Genomic DNA, 7,177 nt, shown 5'->3' with positions numbered 1-7,177 from the left:
CTTTTAAATTTCAGTCATGCAATCTTGTAGGACAATGATCTCCAATGAGAGGAATCTGGAACCCCTTGGGGAGCCAAGACCTGATCCCTAGGAGCCTATGACCAGCTAACTCACTTGAATGTGGGGAGATGGATCCTATCCCACCCTCCCAGTAATAACCATGCTTGGAGACACACCCTATACAACAACATTCAGCCTTCAGCCTTATTCCCCCAGCATTCCCCCACTCCACCTCCTCCCTTTCCTTATCCAAGTTCCTAATCTCTCCTCTTCTGAGAAGACTGTTACTCTGTTAGGGTAGTTGTAGGTTAACAACTAACTGGTCATCCATATCAACAGTTGCCATTTGGAAAATTTCATCTCCCTAATCCCAGTAGATATATATTTAAAACATCCTTTTTAGTAAAACTGAAAATATTAAGAATATTTTCTTCTAATACACATTCTATATGTCTCTTAGAAAAGTGAATGAACAAAAGCTAAAGCATTTCTTAGAGAGTGATTAACGATAAGATCATTAACTTTTGGAAGCTACGGGAGAAGGCCCATTTGTTTAACTCTAGGAGTGAGGGGAGTGGTCGGGAAGGGAACAGGACAGTGACTTGGTTACTCAACAATTCTGGAATTTTAACCTCAAATTGTATTTTACATACCATTATTTTTACCTTGCTGAAGACCCTATAGATATTACCCAAAATCTTACTGAGGTAGAGTCGTTGTGGAGGGCATGCCAATTTGGTCAGCTCTCTAACCAAACTAGAAATGGCTAGTGTTAAATAGTTTTTCTTTGACACCTCCCTGGAGCACACCTACCTTGTATATACACACCCCTATAGCATGCTCACAGATTGTCCTGTAGCTGTAGCAGGCACCCCTTGGAGGGCAAGCACGGACCTCCCAAGAGGTAGAGTTTAGCCATTCTTTTAGGAGGCCAGAAGGAGAAGAATGGATGGATTCAGTGGTGGGATTCAACCAGTTTGCACCAGTTTGGTAGAACGGATACCTAATTTTAGGTTGAGTTCAGGGAATCAGTTTTTAGCGGGGGTGGGGCCTGTGCCCCCCATGTCAACAGGTGTGGAGGCCGATTGTTAATTTATTTGAATCCCACCACTGGATGGGTTGCATATTCTATTACAGATTTCATTGCATTATCTTTTCCCCAAAACCCATCCCTTGTCCAAACATACTGAAAAGATCAAAATTAATATTACGCAAATTTCTACTGTATTGATCTTACAATGTAATTGTTTTTACACTGTATTGATTTTTTAAATAATAGAGTTTGCATCTGCCTAAAGCCGCCTTTCTATATCCTTGAGTTGAGCTCAGAAATTTAGCTTTCCCTCTAAGTTAGTTTAAAAGAAAAGTTGTTATCTCTCATGCCAGTCCCCTGCCCCCCACCCCCACCCCAATACTTCCTGGATGTCTGTCTGTCAAGCCTCACAAGTTAACTTGTTGCCATCCCCAAAAGATATGTCATCTGGCCTTGTATGATTATAGGAGTTTAATCTCCTCTAAGGAGACAGCAAGGCAGGGAGTCTGGTAATTGTGATCTCGCAGCAAAGACTACCAGATGCAGATGGGGACCGTAAAAACCAATTAACATTCCTTAATTGTTAGACAGGCAGCTAGGTGGTGCAGTGGTTAAGAGCACCAGGTCTGGAGTCAGGAAGACTCATCTTCCTGATTTCAAATGTGGCCTCAGACACTGTGGGACCCTGGACTCAATCCTGTTGGCCTCAGTTTCCTCATCTGTCAAATGAGCTAGAGAAGGAAATGGCAAACCACACCAGTATCTTTGCCACCCCAAATGGGGTCGTGAAGGGTCAGACATGACTCAACAACAATAAATTGTTAGAGAATGCCAGCCCACTTTTCTTAGTATAGCCAGTTGTTACGTTCCTACCCCACCTCTACAACCTATCACCTTTTTTCCATGCCACCCAAGACTCCTTCATTGTGTGTCAGTAAATAGGGTCCTCTCATCTTTGGTTTGCCGGCTTCACTGAGGTGGCCAGTTGTAACCAGAATGGCCTTTGTTTTCTTTGAATGACTCAGCTTACCTCATTGAGCTTCCCTGGACGCTGGGGCTTGCTCTTCCGGGGCAGGACCAGAACTTCCTGTGTGATGAGTCATGGGGCTGGCTGAGGGGAGGTGTTAATGTCTATGCTAGGGGGAGGGGCCAACTCAGGAACCAATCGGCCCTGGTCATTTGGGCGGAGCTTGATGATGTCAAAAACTCTATAAGAGGGGAGAGGACAGCTTGAAGATCCTCTCTCTTCCTTTTCCGGTTGGAGCCAGCGACAGTTACAACGACAGTTACCGAGGCAGTTACGACAGTTACGTCAGTTACAGCCACAGCTGAAGCAGGAGCTGCCAGTAGCAGAGCTAACCTACGGGAGAAAGCTGAACAAAGACTTCAGGCCATTACAGCGACAGTTACAGCGACAGTTGGAGCCAGAGGCAGTTACAGAGGCAGTTACGACAGTTACGTCAGTTACAGCCACAGCTGAAGCAGGAGCTGCCAGTAGCAGAGCTGATCTACGGGAGGAAGCTGAACAAAGACTTCAGTCCAGTGGGTAATCTTATTACCATAAAGGGGGAAACATGATTTTGCTTTACGCAATCATGTTTCTCTGTAGCCTCCTGGTTACTCTTGCAAGGCGTACTTATTGGGCCTGGAAGATTTTGAGCAACATATCAAAATGGGGCTGCTGGTTCATGGGTTGGTTACTGTTGAGCCTAAATAAATGTTTTGATTCTTCTGCCTTCTACTTTGAGAGTTTCTTATATCCGGCGGTTCCGAACCTTTCAGACATGTTTATGATCCTCTTTGAGATCATAAACTCTGCCCTCCTGATACACCAGTCTGACCCACTTTGTTAAGTTACACATGTCACTGCTAAAAAAAACTGAGCTTGCTGAGTCCTATTCCTTTTGAGGGTGTCGCCACCCTCTCAGTGTCCCAAGATTGAAACCTGAGAATCGTCCTTGACCGTACCCTCTCCCTCAACCCCCAGATCCCATCAATTATCAAGTCTTGCCAATTTTCTCTCCACAATATTTCCGTCATCCATATTCTTCACTCACACTCCTGCCAGCCTTGTTCAGGCCCTCTTCACTTCTCACCTGGGCTATGAAAATAGCCTGCTGACTGCTTCAGGTCTTTTCCACACTATAACCCATCCTCCGTGTATCTGCCAAATTGATTTTCCTCAAGCGCAGCTCAACCTGTAAGTCATTTAACAGTAATTAAAGGATTTACTTACTGGAGTAGGATATTCAACAAGGATAAACATAACTCTTGGTGGAGTTGTGAACTAGTTCAGCAAATTGTGGAGAACAATTTGGAACTGTACCCAAAGGGCTATAAAACTATGCATACCCATACCCCAAGGAGATCAAAGGAAAAGAAAAAAAAAATTCGTATCAGTTCTTTTTTGTGTTGGCAAAGAATTGGAAGCTGAGAGGATGTCCATCAATTGGGGAATGGCTCAATAATTTATGGCATATAAGTGTGATGGAATATTATTTTGCTGTGAGGAGTGATGAGGGGGATACCTGGAACGATTTATGTGAACTGATGCAAAGTGTGGAACCAAGAGAACAATCTACACAGTAACAGCAATATTGTAGAGATAATCAACTTAGAAAAACTTAGTAATTCAGAGCAATGCAATGATCCACCATAATTCCAAAAGACTTGTGATATAAAAAATGCTATCCACCTCTAGACAGAGAACTAAAGAAATAAGAGTGCAGATTTTTTCTCTTTATTTTTCTTGTTTTCCCCCCATGGCTAATGCAGAACTATGTTTTACATGACTTCATATGTGTAATGGGCATCATATTTCTTACCTTCTCAATGGATGGGGGAGAAGGTGGAAGGAGAGAGAGAAATTGGAAATGAAAATAAAAAGAAAATTAAAAGTAGAATAAAAAAAAAAGGATAGGCATTGAGTTGATTTAGCTAAGCCAAGTTCTTTTGTCTGAGTTGCCCATCACTTTCTACTAACCAAGCACCAAAGGGTGCCTGAAACTCCTGATGTCTTTTCTGTACTAAGATGTCCAAGATGTAGTCAACAGCCCGAGCCTTTAATCTCCTGAGCCAGCCAAGTCTTGAGGATGGTCATGATACCTTATAAAGAAAAAACTAGCCTAACCTGCCTGGGGGCAGGGAGTAGGGTATGCCTCCTACCACAGGGTCCATTCTCCAGATTGTTGAAAATTACTTTTGAATATCAGTTCAAAAAAAGTTTTAAGGAGGCACCCCATGTATAAGCATGTGTATCTGTCAATGTGTGTGTGTTTATAAATATATGGAATGGAAAATATATACATGTGTTCATATACACATTTATATGTACACACACATCTATATAAATGGAAAAGACACTGGTTCAGGAGTCAAGTGAGTCACTTCACCTTCTTTGACCTCAATCATGAGGACAGACGTGAGGAGAGTTGTCTTAATGGCCTCTGAGGTCCCTTCCAGCTCTAGATCTATATCCTATAACTATTGCACTAATAAGTGCATTGTAAAACACAAAAATAGAAATTAAAAAGTATGAGATGAACTATTTTTAAAATATAGGCTTTAGTGGGGCAGCTAGGTGGTGCAGTGAGTAGAGCACTGGCCCTGGAGTCAGGAGCACCTGAGTTCAAATGTGACCTCAGACACTTAACACATGTACTAGCTGTGTGACCTTGGGCAAGTCACTTAACCCCAATTGCCCTGCCAAAAAACAAAAAAAACACACAAAAAGTATGGACTTTATAAACAGTACAAATATTTTTGTTAAGTATTATTAATAATACTTTTAGTTAGAGCAATGTGATTGAATATGTTTCATAATTTTTGAAAATCTTAGTTCTTCACCTTGTGAGAGAACAATTTGAAGGTCTGATTCCAAGTCCAGTTTATTTTTAAACTTGGTTTTAATGGCTGTGGTAGCTGAAAAAGAGACCCTGCAAAGATGCATTGATCCAAATGGGAGAAGTGCATTATTGGCTGCACCAAATAAATGATGATATTAATTTTTCAGTCCCATCCACCAATCATGCAAAGATTTTTGTTGCAGTTTAACAAGTAAATTTCCATCATCTCATGTCAATTAGTTTGTTTTTGCAACTAATCAGAAAGTTGCATTTTTACATTTTTAGCAAGCAGTTTCAAAATCCAATGAAATTCTTCTTTTGTAACATTTTAAAATTCTGTTTTCATGTTTTTAAAGTATACCAGTATCAGTTTCCATAGGTGACATCATTTTTGGCAATAAATGCTTGGTTTCCAAGCATCTTGCTAATTGGGATGACTTCAATCATTAGGTAAGATCTCAAGGCACAATATACACTTAGGGTGAAGTTCGTTGATAATGGTATTGCATATAATTCCATATGTCCAGTAATATTCTTGATCTTTTTGAAGATGTTTAAGTGACTGTTTCAAATTGTCTTGTTGCCTTGTGATGGGACTGACCAAGAACCCATACTAAGAGTTGGACGGGGGGAGCTTTGCCATTAGATTGTGCTTGAGGCATTGTATTATCTTGAATCTTTGCTGGAATTTCTTTAAATGACTTTTCCATTTTATGAAGGTTATTGTAGTTAAGCCTAGATAAAAGAATAATTCATGAATCCAATTAAAACTGAACATATCATATGTTGAAGATGAGCAAATGAATGAGGTTGCCACTTATCATTCCCTTCACATTGTGAAATGCCAACCCCTCCTCTCCAGGATATCTTTTATCCAATATATAGACCAATCATAGGCACTCATACTAACCCATATAGTAAACATTAATAAAGTAGTTTTTAGATAAAATAAATAGAAACAAATTCCATTTTCATCCCACATGCCTGTGGACAACCTCTCTTTGGACACTGTTGAACTAGATAAAAATTTAGTAGGTTGTTGCCACAGACCATACACATGTTTTTGAGAGTTTCTTGTAGAGTGTTGACAATAGAAATAGGAAACGCCGCCCTAGCGTATATATTCTTCACTAACTCTTCCTTCCTCTATAATCTTTGGACTCCCGAGGCTAAAAGAGAGAAATTGCCCTTTATTTTGATCTTTTGTCTCATGTGTTCTTTCTGCCTTAACAGAAACCTGGATCTACCCAGATCCTGCCATGGGGAGGCAGTATGGTGTAGTGGAAAAAATAAAACAAAACCCAAAAGCCATCTATGCCTTGGCTCTGCCTGGAAGTTGTGCTCTTACCGTCTTATCAGCCAGGGTTCTCTCCAAGGCCGTATTAATAGTCTCTTTTCCTCATACTCTAGGTGGCTCCAGAGAGCACTCGGCCTGGCCTCAGGAAGACCAGCGTTCAAACCCAACCTCAGACACTCCCCAGCCACTGGGGAAAGGCAAAATAAATTATAGTACGTCAATGCAGTGGGATACCATTGTCTCACTACAAGTGATGGCTTTATGTGAAATGATGCAAAGAGAAGAGAGCAGAATTAGAATACTATCAACACACATTGACCGTAGTTAGATTTTTTTAAATGAGTAGCAGCGTGTGGGATAGGGAACTGGCCTTGGAGGCAGGAAGACCTCCGTTCATGTCTCACCTATGACATATGATGCCTGTATGACCCTGGGTAAGTCACTTACCCTCTCAATACGCTAGGCAATTCTATAAGACTGTAAGTTGTAAAACAGTTGCCAAACTGCATTGATGGAGGAACTTTCCTCATTGAGAATTCCCTACACCAATGAAATCACAGGGCTGGACTGTATAAAACCAGCCTCCAACAAGCTTTGTAAGCACAGAGAAAAGAGGTAGATTTATATCAGAGGGGGGAGGGAAGCTATGAATTATTATTATTTTGTTTTTATAAGTTTCTTTTTTCTCTTAAAAATGTGAATAATTTGGGTTTACATTATGTTTCAGCACCTCATTCTTTTTACCAAATGAGTTAGAATTACTTTGGGGACCACAGGAAAAAATTGATGTAGGTTCCCTTTTCCCCCTTTCCAGACCTCCTTTACATGTAATTTCTCCCCATTAGAAATAGGGTCCTTGGGTACAAGGACCATCTTGTTTGTTTTTATATGTATTTTCAGCCCTTTAGCACAGTTGCTAGGACATAGTAATTGCCTAATAAATGCTTTATTTATCTACTAGCTTTTCCTGTCCATAATACTTCTCATAGCAGTTGTTCCCTA

Source organism: Trichosurus vulpecula, chromosome 9, assembly GCF_011100635.1.
Source record: "Trichosurus vulpecula isolate mTriVul1 chromosome 9, mTriVul1.pri, whole genome shotgun sequence".
Taxonomy (NCBI): Eukaryota; Metazoa; Chordata; class Mammalia; order Diprotodontia; family Phalangeridae; genus Trichosurus; species Trichosurus vulpecula.
Note: the sequence above shows the minus strand (reverse complement) of the source record.